The sequence below is a fragment of the Carica papaya genome, chromosome 5, assembly GCF_054855325.1.
Source record: "Carica papaya isolate Zhongbai chromosome 5, ASM5485532v1, whole genome shotgun sequence".
NCBI classification, from domain to species: Eukaryota; Viridiplantae; Streptophyta; class Magnoliopsida; order Brassicales; family Caricaceae; genus Carica; species Carica papaya.
Window position 1 is genome coordinate 29,914,436 of NC_142313.1, and position 19,041 is coordinate 29,933,476.

General features: G+C 46.6%; 10 non-coding genes and 26 pseudogenes across 10 annotated transcripts; all 36 read left to right on the forward strand.

The window, feature by feature from the left end:
* The first annotated feature begins 111 nt into the window (after positions 1-111).
* Positions 112-229, forward strand: LOC148261795 (5S ribosomal RNA; annotated as a pseudogene).
* A 203-nt stretch (positions 230-432) lies between these two features.
* LOC148261796 (5S ribosomal RNA) lies at positions 433-551 on the forward strand. Its single transcript, XR_015820895.1, has one exon. It is a non-coding gene; the product is annotated as a 5S ribosomal RNA (ribosomal RNA).
* A 206-nt stretch (positions 552-757) lies between these two features.
* Positions 758-876, forward strand: LOC148261797 (5S ribosomal RNA). Its single transcript, XR_015820309.1, has one exon. It is a non-coding gene; the product is annotated as a 5S ribosomal RNA (ribosomal RNA).
* A 563-nt stretch (positions 877-1,439) lies between these two features.
* Positions 1,440-1,558, forward strand: LOC148261798 (5S ribosomal RNA). The gene has a single exon (XR_015820091.1). It is a non-coding gene; the product is annotated as a 5S ribosomal RNA (ribosomal RNA).
* A 204-nt stretch (positions 1,559-1,762) lies between these two features.
* On the forward strand, positions 1,763-1,881 carry LOC148261799 (5S ribosomal RNA; annotated as a pseudogene).
* Positions 1,882-2,444: 563 nt separating this feature from the next.
* LOC148261800 (5S ribosomal RNA) lies at positions 2,445-2,563 on the forward strand (annotated as a pseudogene).
* A 205-nt stretch (positions 2,564-2,768) lies between these two features.
* On the forward strand, positions 2,769-2,887 carry LOC148261801 (5S ribosomal RNA). Its single transcript, XR_015819628.1, has one exon. It is a non-coding gene; the product is annotated as a 5S ribosomal RNA (ribosomal RNA).
* An 885-nt stretch (positions 2,888-3,772) lies between these two features.
* LOC148261802 (5S ribosomal RNA) lies at positions 3,773-3,891 on the forward strand (annotated as a pseudogene).
* Positions 3,892-4,811: 920 nt separating this feature from the next.
* Positions 4,812-4,930, forward strand: LOC148261803 (5S ribosomal RNA; annotated as a pseudogene).
* A 207-nt stretch (positions 4,931-5,137) lies between these two features.
* On the forward strand, positions 5,138-5,256 carry LOC148261804 (5S ribosomal RNA). The gene has a single exon (XR_015821143.1). It is a non-coding gene; the product is annotated as a 5S ribosomal RNA (ribosomal RNA).
* Positions 5,257-5,815: 559 nt separating this feature from the next.
* Positions 5,816-5,934, forward strand: LOC148261805 (5S ribosomal RNA; annotated as a pseudogene).
* Positions 5,935-6,143: 209 nt separating this feature from the next.
* Positions 6,144-6,262, forward strand: LOC148261806 (5S ribosomal RNA; annotated as a pseudogene).
* Positions 6,263-6,824: 562 nt separating this feature from the next.
* Positions 6,825-6,943, forward strand: LOC148261807 (5S ribosomal RNA). Its single transcript, XR_015820679.1, has one exon. It is a non-coding gene; the product is annotated as a 5S ribosomal RNA (ribosomal RNA).
* Positions 6,944-7,502: 559 nt separating this feature from the next.
* Positions 7,503-7,621, forward strand: LOC148261808 (5S ribosomal RNA; annotated as a pseudogene).
* A 202-nt stretch (positions 7,622-7,823) lies between these two features.
* On the forward strand, positions 7,824-7,942 carry LOC148261809 (5S ribosomal RNA; annotated as a pseudogene).
* Positions 7,943-8,503: 561 nt separating this feature from the next.
* LOC148261810 (5S ribosomal RNA) lies at positions 8,504-8,621 on the forward strand (annotated as a pseudogene).
* Positions 8,622-8,825: 204 nt separating this feature from the next.
* LOC148261811 (5S ribosomal RNA) lies at positions 8,826-8,944 on the forward strand (annotated as a pseudogene).
* A 564-nt stretch (positions 8,945-9,508) lies between these two features.
* LOC148261812 (5S ribosomal RNA) lies at positions 9,509-9,627 on the forward strand (annotated as a pseudogene).
* A 563-nt stretch (positions 9,628-10,190) lies between these two features.
* Positions 10,191-10,309, forward strand: LOC148261813 (5S ribosomal RNA). The gene has a single exon (XR_015820989.1). It is a non-coding gene; the product is annotated as a 5S ribosomal RNA (ribosomal RNA).
* A 561-nt stretch (positions 10,310-10,870) lies between these two features.
* On the forward strand, positions 10,871-10,989 carry LOC148261814 (5S ribosomal RNA; annotated as a pseudogene).
* Positions 10,990-11,552: 563 nt separating this feature from the next.
* LOC148261815 (5S ribosomal RNA) lies at positions 11,553-11,671 on the forward strand. The gene has a single exon (XR_015820754.1). It is a non-coding gene; the product is annotated as a 5S ribosomal RNA (ribosomal RNA).
* Positions 11,672-12,234: 563 nt separating this feature from the next.
* On the forward strand, positions 12,235-12,353 carry LOC148261816 (5S ribosomal RNA; annotated as a pseudogene).
* Positions 12,354-12,914: 561 nt separating this feature from the next.
* LOC148261817 (5S ribosomal RNA) lies at positions 12,915-13,032 on the forward strand (annotated as a pseudogene).
* A 111-nt stretch (positions 13,033-13,143) lies between these two features.
* Positions 13,144-13,262, forward strand: LOC148261818 (5S ribosomal RNA; annotated as a pseudogene).
* Positions 13,263-13,822: 560 nt separating this feature from the next.
* LOC148261819 (5S ribosomal RNA) lies at positions 13,823-13,941 on the forward strand. Its single transcript, XR_015820273.1, has one exon. It is a non-coding gene; the product is annotated as a 5S ribosomal RNA (ribosomal RNA).
* Positions 13,942-14,144: 203 nt separating this feature from the next.
* On the forward strand, positions 14,145-14,263 carry LOC148261820 (5S ribosomal RNA; annotated as a pseudogene).
* Positions 14,264-14,468: 205 nt separating this feature from the next.
* Positions 14,469-14,587, forward strand: LOC148261821 (5S ribosomal RNA; annotated as a pseudogene).
* A 559-nt stretch (positions 14,588-15,146) lies between these two features.
* LOC148261822 (5S ribosomal RNA) lies at positions 15,147-15,265 on the forward strand (annotated as a pseudogene).
* Positions 15,266-15,470: 205 nt separating this feature from the next.
* On the forward strand, positions 15,471-15,589 carry LOC148261823 (5S ribosomal RNA). Its single transcript, XR_015820593.1, has one exon. It is a non-coding gene; the product is annotated as a 5S ribosomal RNA (ribosomal RNA).
* A 560-nt stretch (positions 15,590-16,149) lies between these two features.
* Positions 16,150-16,267, forward strand: LOC148261824 (5S ribosomal RNA; annotated as a pseudogene).
* Positions 16,268-16,472: 205 nt separating this feature from the next.
* Positions 16,473-16,591, forward strand: LOC148261825 (5S ribosomal RNA; annotated as a pseudogene).
* A 209-nt stretch (positions 16,592-16,800) lies between these two features.
* On the forward strand, positions 16,801-16,919 carry LOC148261826 (5S ribosomal RNA; annotated as a pseudogene).
* An 880-nt stretch (positions 16,920-17,799) lies between these two features.
* LOC148261827 (5S ribosomal RNA) lies at positions 17,800-17,918 on the forward strand (annotated as a pseudogene).
* Positions 17,919-18,127: 209 nt separating this feature from the next.
* Positions 18,128-18,246, forward strand: LOC148261828 (5S ribosomal RNA; annotated as a pseudogene).
* Positions 18,247-18,452: 206 nt separating this feature from the next.
* Positions 18,453-18,571, forward strand: LOC148261829 (5S ribosomal RNA; annotated as a pseudogene).
* Positions 18,572-18,776: 205 nt separating this feature from the next.
* On the forward strand, positions 18,777-18,895 carry LOC148261830 (5S ribosomal RNA; annotated as a pseudogene).
* Positions 18,896-19,041: the final 146 nt, after the last annotated feature.

The following is a 19,041-nucleotide window of genomic DNA, read 5'->3' on the forward strand; positions in this document are numbered from 1 at the left end:
AATCGATATTAGAACGAGAATGAGAAGTGAAGTGTGAACGCACATGAAAACAAATGACGGGAGGGGGAAGAAAGGCAAAGGAGTGTATGTATTTGCAGTGCGAAATTAAACAGGTGCGATCATACCAGCACTAAAGCCCCGGATCCCATCAGAACTCCGCAGTTAAGTGTGATTGGCGAAATTAGTACTCTGATGGTTGACCTCCTGGGAAGTCCTCGAGTCGCACCAATTTTTTTTCAGACGGGTTGTTCGACGTTACGCGCGTCTGGAACTAGGGTCCGCTGGTTTATACGCAAATGTGAGTCAAGAAGCAGGGGCATTTCAATCGATATTAGAACGAGAATGAAAGGTGAAGTGTGAACGCACAAAAACAAATGACGGGAGGGGGAAGAAAAGAGAAGGAGTGTATGTATTTGCAGCGCAAAATTAAATAGGTGCGATCATACCAGCACAAAAGCTCCGGATCCCATCAGAACTCCGCAGTTAAGTGTGCTTGGACGAGAGTAGTACTTGGATGGGTGACCACCTGGGAAGCCCCCGTGTTGCTCCTATTTTTTTTCGGATGGGTTGTTCGACGTTACGCGCGAATGGAATTATAAACTGCTGGTTCATTTGCATAGGTGAGTCACGGTGCCGGGGCATATTACTTAATATTAGAACGAGAAAGAGAGATGCAAAGTGCACGCACAAGGAAACAAATGACGGGAGGGGGGATGGAAGGAGAAAGAGTTTATGTATTTGCAGCGCAAAATTAAACGTGTGCGATCATACCAGCACTAATGCACCGGATCCCATCAGAACTCCGCAGTTAATTGTGCTTGGGCGAGAGTAGTACTCGAATGGGTGACCTCCTGGGAAGTCCTCGTGTCGCACTAATTTTATTTTTCAGACGGGTCGTTCGACGTTAAGCGCGACTTTAACGAGGGTCCACTGGTTTATATGCAAATGTGAGTCAAGAAGCAGGGGCATTTTAATCGATATTAGAACGAGAAGGAGAGATGCAGAGTGCACGCACAAGGAAACAAATGACGGGAAGGGGGATGGAGGGAGAAAAAGTGTATGTATTTGCAGCGCAGAATGAAACATGAGCAATCATACCAGCACCAATGCAACGGATTCTATCAGAACTCCCCAAGTTAAGGGTGCTTGGGCGAGAGTAGCACTAGGATGGGTGACCTCCTGCGAAGTCCTTATATTTCACCCTTTTTCTTAGGAAGTCCTCGTGTTGTACCCATTTTTTTGCAGATTATTCTTTCGACAATACGCGCGACTTGAATTATGGTCCTCAGGTTTATTCGCAAATGTGAGTCACGGCACCGTAGCATTTTACTTGATATTAGAACGAGCACGGGAGGTGCAGTGCGCACGCACAAGGAAACAAATGACGGGAAGGGGAAGAAAGGATAAGGAGTTTATGTATTTGCAACGCAAAATTAAACTGGTGCGATCATACCAGCACTAATGCACCAGATCCCATCAGAACTCCGCAGTTAAGTGTGCTCGGGCGAGAGTAGTACTCGGATGGGTGACCTTCTGGGAAGTCCTCGTGTCGTACCAATTTTTTTTCAGACGGGTCGTTCAACATTATGCGCGACTGGAACTGGGGTCCGCTGGTTTATACGCAATTGTGAGGCAAGAAGCAGGGGCATTTTAATCGATATTAGAATGAGAATGAGAGGTGCAGTGTGAACGCACAAGGAAATAAATGATGGGAGGGGGGGAGGGAAGAAGGAGTGTATGTATTTTCAGCACCAAATTAAACAGGTGCGGTCACACCAGCACAAATGCACCGGATCCCATCAGAACTCCTTAGTTAAGTGTGCTTTGGCGAAAGTAGTACAATGATGGGTTACCTCCTGCGAAGTTCTCGTGTTGCACCCATTTTCTTTTCTTCAGATGTGCCGTTCGACGTTACGCGCGACTTTAATTATGGTCCGCAGATTTATTCGCAAATGTGAGTCACGGCGCCGTGGCATTTTACTTGATATTTGAACAAGAACGAGAGGTGCAGTGCGCACGCACAAGGAAACAAATGACGGGAGGGGGAAGAAAGGAGAAGGAGTGTATGTTTTTGCAGCGCGAAATGAAACAGGTGCGATCATACCAGCACAAATGCAACGGATTCTATCAGAACTCCGTAGGTAAGGATGCTTGGGCGAGAGTAGTACTAGCATGGGTTACCTCCTGCGAAGTCCTTATATTTCACCCATTTTCTTGTGAAGTCCTCGTGTTGCACCCATTTTTTTGCAGATGATTCTTTCGATGTTACGCGCGACTTGAATTATGCGCCTCAGGTTTATTCGCAAATGTGAGTCACGGCGCTGTAGCATTTTACTTGATATTAGAACGAGAACGGGAGGTGCAGTGCGGACGCACAAGGAAACAAATGACGGGAGGAGGAAGAAAGGGGAATAAGTTTATGTATTTGTAGCGCAAAATTAAACAGGTGCGATCATACCAGCACTAATGCACCGGATCCCATCAGAACTCCGCAGTGAAGTGTGCTTTGGCGAGATTAGTACTCGGATGGGTGACCTCCTGGGAAGTCCTCGTGTCGCACCAATTTTTTTTCAGACGGGTCGTTCGATGTTACACGCGTCTGGAACTAGGGTCCGCTGGTTTATACGCAAATGTGAGTCAAGAAGCAGGGGCATTTTAATCGATATTAGAACGAGAATGAGAGGTGAAGTGTGAACGCACAAGGAAACAAATGACGGGAGGGGGAAGAAAGGAGAAGGAGTGTATGTATTTGCAGCGCGAAATTAAAAAGGTGCGATCATACCAGCACTAAAGCTCCGGATCCCATCAGAACTCCGCAGTTAAGTGTGCTTGGGCGAGAGTAGTACTCGGACGGGTCACCACCTGGGAAGCCCTCGTGTTGCACCTATTTCTTTTTTCGGATGGGTTGTTCGACGTTACGCGCGAATGGAATTATAAACCGCTGGTTCATTTGCAAAGGTGAGTCACGGTGCCGGGGCATATTACTTGATATTAGAACGAGAAAGAGAGATGCAGAGTGCACGCACAAGGAAACAAATGACGGGAGGGGAGTTGGAAGGAGAAAGAGTGTATGTATTTGCAGTGCAGAATAAAACATGAGGGATCATACCAGCACTAATGCAACGGATTCTATCAGAACTCCGCAGTTAAGGGTGCTTGGGCGAGAAAAGTACTCGGATGGGTGACCTCCTGCGAAGTCCTTATATTTCACCCATTTTCTTTGGTGGTCCTCGTGTTGCACCCATCTTTTTGCAGATGATTCTTTCGACGTTACGCGCGACTTGATTTATAGTCTGCAGGTTTATTCGCAAATGTGAGTCACGGCGCCGTTGCATTTTACTTGATATTAGAACGAGGACGGGAAGTGCAGTGCGCACGCACAAGGAAACAAATTACGGGATGAGGATGAAAAGAGAGGGAGTGTATGTATTTGAAGCGCAAAATTAAACAAGTGGCATCATACCAGCACTAATGCACTGGATCCCATCAGAACTCTGCAGTTAAGTGTACTTTGGCGAGAGTAGTACAAGGATGGGTGACCTCTTGGGAAGTCCTCGTATCGCAACAATTTTTTTTCAGATGGGTTGTTCGACGTTACGCGCGACTGGAACTATGGTCCGCTGGTTTATATGCAAATGTGAGTCAAGAATCAGGGGCATTTTAATCGATATTAGAACGAGAAGGAGAGGTGCAGTGTGAACGCACAAGGAAACAAATGATGGGAGGGGGGGAGGGAAGAAGGAGTGTATGTATTTTCAGCACAAAATTAAACAGGTGCGGTCACACCAGCACAAATGCACCAGATCCCATCAGAACTCCGCAGTTAAGTGTGCTTTGGCGAAAGTAGTACAATGATGGGTTACCTCCTGGGAAGTTCTCGTGTCGCACCCATTTTCTTTTTTTCAGATGTGCCGTTCGACATTACGCGCGACTTTAATTATGGTCCGCAGATTTTTTCGCAAATGTGAGTCACGGCGCCGTGGCATTTTACTTGATATTTGAACGAGAACGAGAGGTGCAGTGCGCACGCACAAGGAAACAAATGACGGGAGGGGGGATGAAGGGAGAAAAAGTGTATGTATTTGCAGCGCAGAATGAAACATGAGCAATCATACCCGCACCAATGCAACGGATTCTATCAGAACTCCGCAAGTTAAGGGTGCTTGGGCGAGAGTAGCACTAGGATGGGTGACCTCCTGCGAAGTCCTTATATTTCACCCATTTTCTTAGGAAGTCCTCGTGTTGCACCCATTTTTTTGCAGATGATTCTTTCGACGATACGCTCGACTTGAATTATGGTCCTCAGGTTTATTCGCAAATGTAAGTCACGGCACCGTAGCATTTTACTTTATATTAGAACGAGCACGGGAGGTGCAGTGCGCACGCACAAGGAAACAAATGACGGGAGGGGGGATGGAGGGTGAAAAAGTGTATGTATTTGCAGCGCAGAATGAAACATGAGCAATCATACCAGCACCAATGCAACGGATTCTATCAGAACTCCCCAAGTTAAGGGTGCTTGGGCGAGAGTAGCACTAGGATGGGTGACCTCCTGCGAAATCCTTATATTTCACAAATTTTCTTAGGAAGTCCTTGTGTTGCACCCATTTTTTTGCAGATGATTCTTTCGACGATACGCGCGACTTGAATTATGGCCCTCAGGTTTATTCGCAAATGTGAGTCACGGCACCGTAGCATTTTACTTTGTATTAGAAGGAGCACGGGAGGTGCAGTGCGCAGCACAAGGAAACAAATGACGGGAGGGGGAAGAAAGGGGAATGAGTTTATGTATTTGCAGCGCAAAATTAAACAGGTGCGATCATACCAGCACAAATGCACCGGATCTCATCAGAACTCCGCAGTTAAGTGTGCTTTGCTGAAAGTAGTACAATGATGGGTTACCTCGTGGGAAGTTCTCGTGTTGCGCCCATTTTTTTTTTCAGATGTGTCGTTCGACGTTACGCGCGACTTTAATTATGGTCCGCAGATTTATTCGCAAATGTGAGTCACGGCGCCGTGACATTGTACTTGATATTTGAACGAGAACGAGAGGTGCAGTGCGCACGCACTTGGAAACAAATGAGGGGAGGGGGAAGAAAGGAAAAGGAATTTATGTATTTGCAGCGCGAAATTAAACAGGTGTGATCATACCAGCACTAATGCACCGGATCCCATCAGAACTCCGCAGTTAAGTGTGCTTGGGCGAGAGTAGTACTCGGATGGGTGACCTCCTGCGAAGTCCTCGTGTCGCACCAATTTTTTTTCAGACGAGTCGTTCGACGTTACGCGCCACTGGAACTAGGTTCCGCTGGTTTATACGCAAATGTGAGTAAAAAAGCAGGGGCATTTTAATCGATATTAGAACGAGAAGGAGAGGTGCAGTGTGAACGCACAAGGAAACAATTGATGGGAGGGGGAGGGAAGGAGAAGGAGTGTATGTATTTTCAGCACGAAATGAAACAGGTGCGATCATACCAGCACTAATGCAACGGATTCTATCATAACTCCGTAGGTAAGGGTGCTTGGGCGAGAGTAGTACTAGCATGGGTTACCTCCTGCGAAGTCCTTATATTTCACCCATTTTCTTAGGAAGTTCTCGTGTTGCACCCATTTTTTTGCAGATGATTCTTTCGACGATACGCGCGACTTGAATTATGGTCCTCAGGTTTATTCGCAAATGTAAGTCACGGCAACGTAGCATTTTACTTTATATTAGAAGGAGCACGGGAGGTGCAGTGCGCACGCACAAGGAAACAAATGACGGGAGGGGGAAGAAATGGGAATGAGTTTATGTATTTGCAGCACGAAATTAAACAGGTGCGGTCACACCAGCACAAATGCACCGGATCCCATCAGAACTCCGTAGTTAAGTGTGCTTTGGCGAAAGTAGTACAATGATGGGTTACCTCCTGGGAAGTTCTCGTGTTGCACCCATTTTCTTTTTTTCAGATGTGCAGTTCGACGTTACGCGCGACTTTAATTATGGTCCGCAGATTTATTCGCAAATGTGAGTCACGGCGCCGTGGCATTTTACTTGATATTTGAACGAGAACGAGAGGTGTAGTGCGCACGCACAAGGAAACAAATGACGGAAGGGGGAAGAAAGGAGAAGGAGTTTATCTATTTACAGCGCGAAATTAAATAGTTGTGATCATACTAGCACTAATGCACCGGATCCCATCAGAACTCCGTAGTTAAGTGTGCTTGGACAAGAGTAGTACTCGGATGGGTGACCTCCTGGGAAGTCCTTGTGTCGCAGTAATTTTTTTTTCAGACAGGTCGTTCGACGTTACGCGCGACTAGAACTAGGGTCCACTGGTTTATACGCAAATGTGAGTCAAGAAGCAGGGGCATTTTAATCGATATTAGAACGAGAAGGAGAGATGCAGAGTGCACGCACAAGGAAACAAATGACGGGAGGAGGGATGGAGGGAGAAAAAGTGTATGTATTTGCAGCGCAGAATGAAACATGAGCAATCATACCAGCACCAATGCAACGGATTCTTTCAGAACTTCGCAAGTTAAGGGTGCTTGGGCGAGAGTAGCACTAGGATGGGTGACCTCCTACGAAGTCCTTATATTTCACCCATTTTCTTAGGAAGTCCTCCTGTTGCACCAATTTTTTTGCAGATGATTCTTTCGACGATACGCGCGACTTGAATTATGGTCCACAGGATTATTCGCAAATGTGAGTCACGGCATTGTAGCATTTTACTTGATATTAGAACGAGCACGGGAGGTGCAGTGCGCACGCACAAGGAAAGAAATGACGGGAGGGGGAAGAAAGGAGAAGGAGTTTATGTCTTTGCAGCACGAAATTAAACAGGTGCGATCATACCAGTACTAATGCACCGGATCCCATCAGAACTCTGTAGTTAAGTGTGCTGGGGCGAGAGTAGTACTCGGATGGGAGACCTCTTGGGAAGTCCTCGTGTCGCACCAATTTTTTTTCAGACGGGTCGTTCGACGTTACGCGCGACTGGAACTAGGGTCCACTGGTTTATACGCAAATGTGAGTCAAGAAGCAGGGGCATTTTAATTGATATTAGAACGAGAATGAGATGTGCAGTGTGAACGCACAAGGAAACAATTGATGGGAGGGGGAGGGAAGGAAAAGGAGTGTATGTATTTTCAGCACGAAATGAAACAGTTGCGATGATACCAGCACTAATACAACAGATTCTATCAGAACTCCGTAGGTAAGGGTGCTTGGGCGAGACTAGTACTAGCATGGGTTACCTCCTGCGAAGTCCTTATATTTCATCCATTTTCTTGTGAAGTCCTTGTGTTGCACCCATTTTTTTTCAGATGATTCTTTCGACATTACGCCCGACTTGAATTATGGTCCTCAGGTTTATTCGCAAATGTGAGTCACGGCGCTGTAGCATTTTACTTGATATTAGAACGAGAACGGGAGGTGCAGTGCGCACGCACAAGGAAATAAATGACGGTAGGGGGAAGAAAGGAGAAGGAGTGTATGTATTTGCAGCGCGAAACTAAAGAGGTGAGATCATACCAGCACTAAAGCCCCGGATCCCATCAGAACTCTGCAGTTAAGTGTGCTTGGGCGAGATTAGTACTCGGATGGTTGACCTCCTGGGAAGTCCTCGTGTCGCACCAATTTTTTTTCAGACTGGTCGTTCGACGTTACGCGCGTCTGGAACTAGGGTCCGCTGGTTTATACGCAAATGTGAGTCAAGAAGCAGGGGCATTTTAATCGATATTAGAACGAGAATGAGAGGTGAAGTGTAAACGCACAAGGAAACAAATGACGGGAGGGGGAAGAAAGGAGGAGTGTATGTATTTGCAGCGCGAAATTAAAGAGGTGCGATCATACCAGCACTAAAGCCCCGGATCCCATCAGAACTCCGCAGTTAAGTGTGCTTGGGCGAGAGTAGTACTCGGATGGGTGACCACCTGGGAAGCCCTCTTGTTCCACCTATTTTTTTTCGGATGGGTTGTTCAACGTTACGCGCGAATGGAATTATAAATCGCTGGTTCATTTGCAAAGGTGAGTCACGGTGCCGGGGCATATTACTTGATATTAGAACGAGAAAGAGAGATGCAGAGTGCACGCACAAGGAAACAAATGACGGGTGGGGAGATGGGAGGAGAAAGAGTGTATGTATTTGCAGTGCAAAATGAAACATGAGGGATCATACTAGCACTAATGCAACGGATTCTATCAGAACTCCGGAGTTAAGGGTGATTGGGCGAGAAAAGTACTCGGATGGGTGACCTCCTGCGAAGTCCTTATATTTCACCCATTTTCTTGGGAGGTCCTCGTGTTGCACCCATCTTTTTGTAGATGATTCTTTCGACGTTACGCGCAATTTGATTTATGGTCTGCAGGTTTATTCACAAATGTGAGTCACGGCGCCGTAGCATTTTACTTGATATTAGAACGAGTACGGGAAGTGCAGTGCGTACGCACAAGGAAACAAATGACGGGAGGAGGAAGAAAAGAGAAGGAGTGTATGTATTTGAAGCGCAAAATTAAACAAGTGGCATCATACCAGCACTAATGCACTTGATCCCATTAGAACTCTGCAGTTAAGCGTGCTTGGGTGAGAGTAGTACTCCGATGGGTGACCTATTGGGAAGTCCTCGTATCGCAACAATTTTTTTTCAGAAGGGTCGTTCGACGTTACGCGCGACTGGAACTATGGTCCACTGGTTTATATGCAAATGTGAGTCAAGAATCAGAGGCATTTTAATCGATATTCGAACGAGAAGGAGAGGTGCAGTGTGAACGCACAAGGAAACAAATGATGAGAGGGGGGGAGGGAAGAAGGAGTGTATGTATTTTCAGCACGAAATTAAACAGGTGCGGTCACACCAGCACTAATGCACCGGATCCCATCAGAACTCCGCAGTTAAGTGTGCTTTGGGGAAAGTAGTACAATGATGGGTTACCTCCTGGGAAATTCTCATGTTGCACCCATTTTCTTTTTTTCAGATGTGCCGTTCGACGTTACGCGCGACTTTAATTATGGTCCGCAGATTTATTCGCAAATGTGAGTTACGGCGCCGTGGCATTTTACTTGATATTTGAACGAGAACGAGAGGTGCAGTGCGCACGCACAAGGAAACAAAGGACGGGAGGGGGAAGAAAGGAGAAGGAGTTTGTGTATTTGCAGCGCAGAATGAAACATGAGCAATCATACCAGCACCAATGCAACGGATTCTGTCAGAACTCCGCAAGTTAAGGGTGCTTGGGCGAGAGTAGCACTAGGATGGGTGACCTCCTGCAAAGTCCTTATATTTCACCAATTTTCTTAGGAACTCCTCGTGTTGCACCCATTTTTTTGCAGATGATTCTTTCGACGATACGCGCGACTTGAATTATGGTCCACAGGTTTATTCGCAAATGTGAGTCACGGCACCGTAGCATTTTACTTGATATTAGAACGAGCACGGGAGGTGCAGTGCCCACGCACAAGGAAACAAATGACGGGAGGCGGAAGAAAGGAGAAAGAGTTTATGTATTTACAGTGTAGAATTAAACCGGTGCGATCATACCAGCACTAATGCACCGGATCCCATCAGAGCTCGGCAGTTAAGTGTGCTTGGGAGAGAGTAGTACTCGGATGGGTGATCTCTTGGGAAGTCCTTGTGTCGCACCAATTTTTTTTCAGACGGGTCGTTCGACGTTACGCGCGACTAGAACTGGGGTCCGCTGGTTTATACGCAATTGTGAGTCAAGAAGCAGGGACATTTTAATCGATATTAGAACGAGAAGGAGAGGTGCAGTGTGACCGCACAAGGAAACAATTGATGGGAGGGGGAGGGAAGGAGAAGGAGTGTATGTATTTTCAGCACGAAATGAAACAGGTGCGATCATACCAGCACTAATGGAACGGATTCTATCAGAACTCCGTAGGTAAGGTTGCTTGGGCGAGAGTAGTACTAGCATGGGTTACCTCCTGCGAAGTCTTTATATTTCACCCATTTTCTTGTGAAGTCCTCGTGTTGCACCTATTTTCTTTTTTTCAGATGTGCCGTTCGACGTTACGCACGACTTTAATTATGGTCCGCAGATTTATTCGCAAATGTGAGTCACAGCGCCGTGGCATTTTACTTCATATTTGAACGAGAACGAGAGGTGCAGTGCGCACGCACAAGGAAACAAATGAGAGGAGGGGGAAGAAAGGAGAAGGAGTTTATGTATTTGCAGAGCGAAATTAAATTGGTGCGATCATACCAGCACGAATGCACCGGGTCCCATCAGAACTCCGTAGTTAAGTGTGCTTGGGCGAGATTAGTACTCAGATGGGTGACCTCCTGGGAAGTCCTCGTGTCGCATTAATTTTTTTTTTAGACGGGTCGTTCGACGTTACGCGCGACTGGAAGTAGGGACGCCTGGTTCATACGCAAATGTGAGTCAAGAAGCAGGGGCATTTTAATCGATATTAGAACGAGAAGGAGAGATGCAGAGTGCACGCACAAGGAAACAAATGACGGGAGGGGGGATGGAGGGAGAAAAAGTGTATGTATTTGCAGCGCAGAATGAAACTTGAGCAATCATACCAGCACCAATGCAACGGATTCTTTCAGAACTCCCCAAGTTAAGGGTGCTTGGGCGAGAGTAGCACTAGGATGGGTGACCTCCTGCGAAGTCCTTATATTTCACCCATTTTCTTAAGAAGTCCTCGTGTTGCACCCATTTTTTTGCAGATGATTCATTCGACGATACGCGCGACTTGAATTATGGTCCTCAGTTTTATTCGCAAATGTGAGTCACGGCACCGTAGCATTTTACTTGAATTAGAACGAGCACGGGAGGTGCACTGCGCACGCACAAGGAAACAAATGACGGGAGGGGGAAGAAAGGAGAAGGAGTTTATGTATTTGCAGCGCGGAATTAAACGGGTGCGATCATACCAGTACTAATGCACCGGATCCAATCAGAAGTCCGTAGTTAAGTGTGCTTGGGCGAGAGTAGTACTTGGATGGGTGACCTCTTGGGAAGTCCTCGTGTCGCACCAATTTTTTTTCAAACGGGTCGTTCGACGTTACGCGCGACTGGAACTGGGGTCAGCTGGTTTATACGCAATTGTGAGTCAAGAAGCAGGGGCATTTTAATCGATATTAGAATGAGAAGGAAAGGCGCAGTGTGAACGCACAAGGAAACAATTGATGGGAGGGGGAGGGAAGGAGAAGGAGTGTATGTATTTTCAGCACGAAATGAAACAGGTGCGATCATACCAGCACTAATGCAACGGATTCTATCAGAACTCCGTAGGTAAGGGTGCTTGGGCGAGAGTAGTTCTAGCATGGGTTACCTCCTGCGAAGTCCTTATATTTCACCCATTTTCTTGTGAAGTCCTCATGTTGCACACATTTTCTTTTTTTCAGATGTGTCGTTCGACGTTACGCGCGACTTTAATTATGGTCCGCAGATTTATTCGCAAATGTGAGTCAAGGCACCGTGGCATTTTACATGATATTTGAACGACAACGAGAGGTGCAGTGCGCACACGCAAGGAAACAAATGACGGGAGGGGGAAGAATGGAGAAGGAGTTTATGTATTTGCAGCGCGAAATTAAACAGGTGCGATCATACCAGTACTAATCCACCGGATCCCATTAGAACTCCGCAGTTAAGTGTGCTTGGACGAGAGTAGTACTCGGATGGGTGACCTCTTGGGAAGTCCTCGTGTCGCACTAATTTTTTTTTTCAGATGGGTCGTTCGACGTTACGCGCGACTGGAACTAGGGTCCACTGGTTTATACGCAAATGTGAGTCAAGAAGCAGGAGCATTTTAATCGATATTAGAACGAGAAGGAGAGATGCAGACTGCACGCACAAGGAAACAAATGACGGGATGAGGGATGGAGGGAGAAAAAGTGTATGTATTTGCAGCGCAGAATGAAATATGAGCAATCATACCAGCACCAATACAACGGATTCTATCAGAACTCCGCAAGTTAAGGGTGCTTGGGCGAGAGTAGAACTAGGATGGGTGACCTCCTGCGAAGTCCTTATATTTCACCCATGTTCTCAGGAAGTCCTCGTGTTGCACCCATTTTTTTGCAGATGATTCTTTCGACGATACGCGCGACTTGAATTATGGTCCTAAGGTTTATTCGCAAATGTGAGTCACGGCACCATAGCATTTAACTTGATATTAGAACGAGCACGGGAGGTGCAGTGCGCACGCACAAGGAAATAAATGATGAGAGGGGGAAGAAAGGAGAAGGAGTTTACATATTTGCAGCGCAGAATTAAATGGGTGCGATCATACCAGCATTAATGCATCGGATTCCATCAGAACTTCGCAGTTAAGTGTGCTTGGGCGAGAGTAGTACTCGGATGGGTGACCTCCTGGGAAGTCCTCGTGTCGCACCAATTTTTTTTCAGACGGGTCGTTCGACTTTACGCGCGATTGGAATTAGGGTCCGCTGGTTTATACACAAATGTGAGTCAAGAAGCAGGGGCATTTTAATCGATATTAGAACGAGAAGGAGAGATGCAGAGTGCACGTACAAGGAAACAAATGACGGGAGGGGGGATGCAGGGAGAAAAAGTGTATGTATTTGCAGCGCAGAATGAAACATGAGCAATCATACCAGCACCAATGCAACGGATTCTTTCAGAACTCCGCAAGTTAAGGGTGCTTGGGCGAGAGTAGCACTAGGATGGGTGACCTCCTGCGAAGTCCTTATATTTCACCCATTTTCTTAAGAAGTCCTCGTGTTGCACCCATTTTTTTGCAGATGATTCATTCGACGATACGCGCGACTTGAATTATGGTCCTCAGGTTTATTCGCAAATGCGAGTCATGGCACCGTAGCATTTTACTTGATATTAGAACGAGAACGGGAGGTGCAGTGCGCATGCACAAGGAAACAAATGACGGGAGGGGGAAGAAAGGAGAAGGAATTTATGTATTTGCAGCGCGGAATTAAACGGGTGCGATCATACCAGCACTATGCACCGGATCCCATCAGAACTCAGCAGTTAATTGTGCTTGGGCGAGAGTAGTACTCGGATGGGTGACCTCCTGGGAAGTCCTTGTGTCGCACAAATTTTTTTTCAGACGGGTCGAGAATGAGAGGTGAAGTGTGAACGCACAAGGAAACAAATGACGGGAGGGGGAAGAAAGGAGGAGTGTATGTATTTGCAGTGCGAAATTAAAGAGGTGCGATCATACCAGCACTAAAGCCCCGGATCCCATCAGAACTCCGCAGTTAAGTGTGCTTGGGCCAGAGTAGTACTCAGATGGATGAAAACCTAGGAAGCCCTCGTGTTGCACCTATGTTTTTTCGGATGGGTTGTTCGACGTTACGCGCGAATGGAATTATAAACCGCTGGTTCATTTGCAAAGGTGAGTCACGGTGTCGGGGCATATTACTTGATATTAGAACGAGAAAGATAGATGCAGAGTGCACGCACAAGGAAACAAATGACGGGAGGGGGGATGGGAGGAGAAAGAGTGTATGTATTTGCAGCGCAGAATGAAACATGAGGGATCATACCAGCACTAATGCAACGGATTCTATTAGAACTCCGCAGTTAAGGGTGCTTGGGCGAGAAAAGTACTCGGATGGGTGACCTCCTGCGAAGTCCTTATATTTCACCCATTTTCTTAGGAAGTACTCGTGTTGCACCCATTTTTTTGCAGATGATTCTTTCGACAATACGCGCAACTTGAATTATGGTCCTCAGATTTATTCGCAAATGTGAGTCACGGCATCGTAGTATTTTACTTGATATTAGAACGAGCACAGGAGGTGCATTGCGCACGCACAAGGAAACAAATGACGGGAGGGGAAAGAAAGGAGAAGGAGTTTATTTACTTGCAGCGCAGAATTAAACGGGTGCGATCATACCAGCACTAATGCACTGGATCCCATCAGAACTCTGCAGTTAAGTGTGCTTGGGCGAGAGTAGTACTCGGATGGGTGACCTCATGGGAAGTCCTCGTGTCGCACCAATTTTTTTTCAGACAGGTCGTTCGATGTTACGCACGACTGGAACTATGGTCCGCTGGTTTATACACAAATATAAGTCAAGAATTAGGGGCATTTTAATCGATATTAGAACGAGAATGAGAGGTGCATTGTGAACGCACAAGGAAACAAATGATGGGAGGGGGGAGGGAAGAAGGAGTGTATGTATTTTCAGCATGAAATTAAACAAGTGCGGTCACACCAGCACAAATGCACCGGATCCCATCAGAACTCCGCAGTTAAGTGTACTTTGGCAAAAGTAGTACAATGATGGGTTACCTCCTGGGAAGTTCTCGTGCTGCACCCATTTTCTTTTTTTCAGATGTGCCGTTCGACGTTACGAGCGACTTTAATTATGGTCCGCAGATTTATTCGCAAATGTGAGTCACGGCACCGTGGCATTTTACTTTATATTTGAACGAGAACGAGAGGTGCAGTGCGCACGCACAAGGAAAAAAACACGGGAGGGGGAAGAAAGGAGGAGTTTATGTATTTGCAGCGCGAAATGAAACAGGTGCGATCATACCAGCACTAATACAACGGATTCTATCAGAACTCCGTAGGTAAGGGTGCTTGGGCAAGAGTAGTACTAGCATGGGTTACCTCCTGGGAAGTCCTTATATTTCATCCATTTTCTTGTGAAGTCCTCGTGTTGCACCTATTTTTTTGCAGATGATTATTTCGACGTTACGCGCGACTTGAATTATGGTCCTCAGGTTTATACGCAAATGTGAGTCATGGCGCTGTACCATTTTACTTGATATTAAAACGAAAACGGGAGGTTCAGTACGCACGCACAAGGAAACAAATTACGGGAGGGGGAAGAAAGGAGAAGGAGTTTATGTATTTGCAGCGCGAAATGAAACAGGTGCGATCATACCAGCACTAAGTCAACGGATTCTATCAGAACTCAGTAGGTAAGGGTGCTTAAGCGAGAGTAGTACAAGCATGGGTTACCTCCTGGGAAGTCCTTGTGTTGCACCCATTTTTTTGCAGATGATTCTTTCGACGTAACGCGCGACTTGAATTATGGTCCTCAGATTTATTCGCAAATATGAGTCACGGCGCTGTAGCATTTTACTTGATATTAGAACGAGAATGGGAGGTGCAGTGCGCACGTACAAGGAAACAAATGACGGGAGGGGGAAGAAAGGGGAATGAGTTTATGTATTTGCAGCGCGAAATTAAACAGGTGCGATCATTCCAGCACTAATGCTCTGGATCCCATCAGAACTCCGCAGTGAAGTGTGCTTGGGCGAAATTAGTAATCGGATGGGTGACCCCCTGGGAAGTCCTCGTGTCGCACCAATTTTTTTTCAGACGGGTCGTTCAACGTTACACACCTCTGGAACTAGGGTCCGCTGGTTTATACGCAAATGGGAGTCAAGAAGCAGGGGCATTTTAATCGATATTAGGACGAGAATGAGAGGTGAAGGGTGAACGCACAAGGAAACAAATGACAGGAGGGGGAAGAAAGGAGAAGGAGTGTATGTATTTGCAGCGCGAAAGTGAACAGGTGCGATCATACCAGCACTAAAGCTCCGGATCCCATCAGAACTCCGCAGTTAAGTGTGTTGGGGCGAGCATAGTACTCGGATGGGTGACCACTTGGGAAGCCCTCGTGTTGCACCTATTTTTCTCGGATGGGTTGTTAGACGTTACGCGCGAATAGAATTATAAACCGCTGGTTCATTTACAAAGATGAGTCACGGTGCCGGGGCATATTACTTGATATTAGAATGAGAAAGAGAAATGCAGAGTGCACGCACAAGGAAACAAATGACGGGATGGGGGATGGGAGGAGAAAGAGTGTATGTATTTGCAGTGCAGAATGAAACATGAGGGATCATACCAGCACTAATGCAACGGATTCTATCAGACCTCCGCAGTTAAGGGTGCTTGGGCGAGAAAAGTACTCGGATGGGTGACCTCCTGCGAAGTCCTTATATTTCACCCATTTTCTTGGGAGGTCCTCGTGTTGCACCCATCTTTTTGCAGATGATTCTTTCGACTTTATGCGCGACTTGATTTATGGTCCGCAGGTTTATTCGCAAATGTGAGTCACGGCGCCGTGGCATTTTACTTGATATTAGAACGAGTACGGGAGGTGCAGTGCACACGCACAAGGAAACAAATGACGGGAGGAGGAAGAAAAGAGAAGGAGTGTATGTATTTGAAGCGCAAGATTAAACAAGTGGCATCATACCAGCACTAATGCACTGGATCCCATCAGAACTCTGCAGTTAAGCGTGCTTGGGCGAGAGTAGTACTCGGATGGGTGACCTCTTGGGAAGTCCTCGTATCGCAACAATTTTTTTTTCAGATGGGTCGTTCGACGTTACGCGCGACTGGAACTATGGTCCGCTGATTTATACGCAAATGTGAGTCAAGAATCAGGGGCATTTTAATCGATATTAGAACGAGAAGGAGAGGTGCAGTGTGAACGCATAAGGAAACAAATGATGGAAGGGGGGGAGGGAAGAAGGAGTGTATGTATTTTCAGAACGAAATTAAACAGGTGCGGTCACACCAGCACAAATGCACCGGATCCCATCAGAACTCCGCAGTTAAGTGTGTTTTGACGAAAGTAGTACAATGATGGGTTACCTCCTGGGAAGTTCTCGAGTTGCACCCATTTTCTTTTTTTCAGATGTGCCGTTTGACGTTACGCGCGACTTTAATTATGGTCCTCAGATTTATTCGCAAATGTGAGTCACGGCGATGTGGTATTTTACTTGATATTTGAACGAGAACGAGAGGTGCAGTGCGCACGCACAAGGAAACAAATGATGGGATGGGGAAGAACGGAGAAGTAGTTTATCTATTTGCAGCGCAAAATTAAGCCGTTGCGATCAAACCAGCACTAATGCACCGTATTCCATCAGAACTCCGCAGTTAAGTGTGCTTGGGCGAGAGTAGTACTCGGATGGGTGACCACCTGGGAAGCCCTCGTGTTGTACCTATTTTTTTTCGGATGGATTGTTCGACGTTACGCGCGAAGGGAATTATAAACCGCTGGTTCATTTGCAAAGATGAGTCACGGTGCCGGGGCATATTACTTGATATTAGAACGAGAAAGCGAGATGAAGAGTGCACGCACAAGGAAACAAATGACGGGAGGGGGGATGGGAGGAGAAATAGTGTATGTATTTGCAGTGCAGAATGAAACATGAGGGATCATACCAGCACTAATACAACGGATTCTATCAGAACTCCGCTGTTAAGGGTGCTTGGGCGAGAAAAGTACTCGGATGGGTGACCTCCTGCGAAGTCCTTATATTTCGCCCATTTTCTTGGGAGGTACTCGTGTTGCACCCATCTTTTTGTAGATGATTCTTTCGACGTTACGCGCGACTTGATTTATGGTCCGCAGGTTTATTCGCAAATGTGAGTCACGGCGCCGTGGCATTTTACTTGATATTAGAACAAGTACGGGAGGTGCAGTGCGCACGCACAAGGAAACAAATGACGGGATGAGGAAGAAACGAGGAGTGTATCTATTTGAAGCGCAAAATTAAACAAGTGGCATCATACCAGCGATAATGCACTGGATCCCATCAGAACCCTGCAGTTAAATGTGCTTGGGCGAGAGTAGTTCTCGGATGGGTGACCTCTTGGGAAGTCCTCGTATCGCAACAATTTTTTTTCAGATGGGTCGTTCGACGTTACGCGTGATTGGAACTATGGTCCGCTCGTTTATACGCAAATGTTAGTCAAGAATCAGGGGCATTTTAATCGATTTTAGAACGATAAGGAGAGGTGCAGTGTGAACGCACAAGGAAACAAATGATGGGAGGGGGGGAGGGAAGAAGGAGTGCATGTATTTTCAGCACGAAATTAAACAGGTGCGGTCACACCAGCACAAATGCACCGGAACCCATCAGAACTCCGCAGTTAAGTGTGCTTTGGCGAAAGTAGTACAATGATGGGTTACCTCCTGGGAAGTTCTCGTGTCGCACCCATTTTCTTTTTTTCAGATGTGTCGTTCGACGTTACGCGCGACTTTAATTATGGTCCGCAGATTTATTCGCAAATGTGAGTCACGGCGCCGTGGCATTTTACTTGATATTTGAACGAGAACGAGAGGTGCTGTGTGAACGCACAAGGAAACAAATGATGGGATGGGGAAGAACGGAGAAGTAGTTTATCTATTTGCAGCGCAAAATTAAGCCGTTGCGATCAAACCAGCACTAATGCACCGTATTCCATCAGAACTCCGCAGTTAAGTGTGCTTGGGCGAGAGTAGTACTCGGATGGGTGACCTCCTGGGAAGTCCTCGCGTCGCACTAATTTTTTTTTCAGACAGGTCGTTCGACGTTACGCGCGACTGGAACTAGGGTCCACTGGTTTATTCGCAAATGTGAGTCACGGCGCTGTAGCTTTTTACTTGATATTAGAACGTGAACGGGAGGTGCAGTGCGCACGCACAAGGAAACAAATGACGAGAGGGGGAAGAAAGGGGAATGAGTTTATGTATTTGCAGCGCGAAATTAAACAGGTGTGATCATACCAGCACTAATGCACCGGATCCCATCAGAACTCCGCAGTGAAGTGTGCTTGGGCGAGATTAATACTTGGATGGGTGACCTCCTGGGAAGTCCTCGTGTTGCACAAATTTTTTTTCAGACTGGTCGTTCGACGTTACGCTCGTCTGGAACTTGGGTACGCTGGTTTATACGCAAATGTGAGTCAAAAAGCACGGGCATTTTAATCGATATTAGAACGAGAATGAGAGGTGCAGTGTGAACGCACAAGGAAACAATTGACGGGATGGGGAATAAAGGAGAAGGAGTGTATGTATTTGCAGCGCGAAATTAAACAGGTGCGATCATACCAGCAATAATGCTCCGGATCCCATCAGAACTCCGCAGTTAAGTGTGCTTAGGGGAGGGTAGTACTCGGATGGGTGACCACTTGGGAAGCCCTTGTGTTGCACCTATTTTTTTTCGGATGGGTTGTTCGACGTTACGCGCAAATGGAATTATAAACCGCTGGTTCATTTGCAAAGGTGAGTCACGGCGCCGTGGCATTTTACTTGATATTTGAACGAGAACGAGAGGTGCAGTGCGCACGAATAAGGAAAGA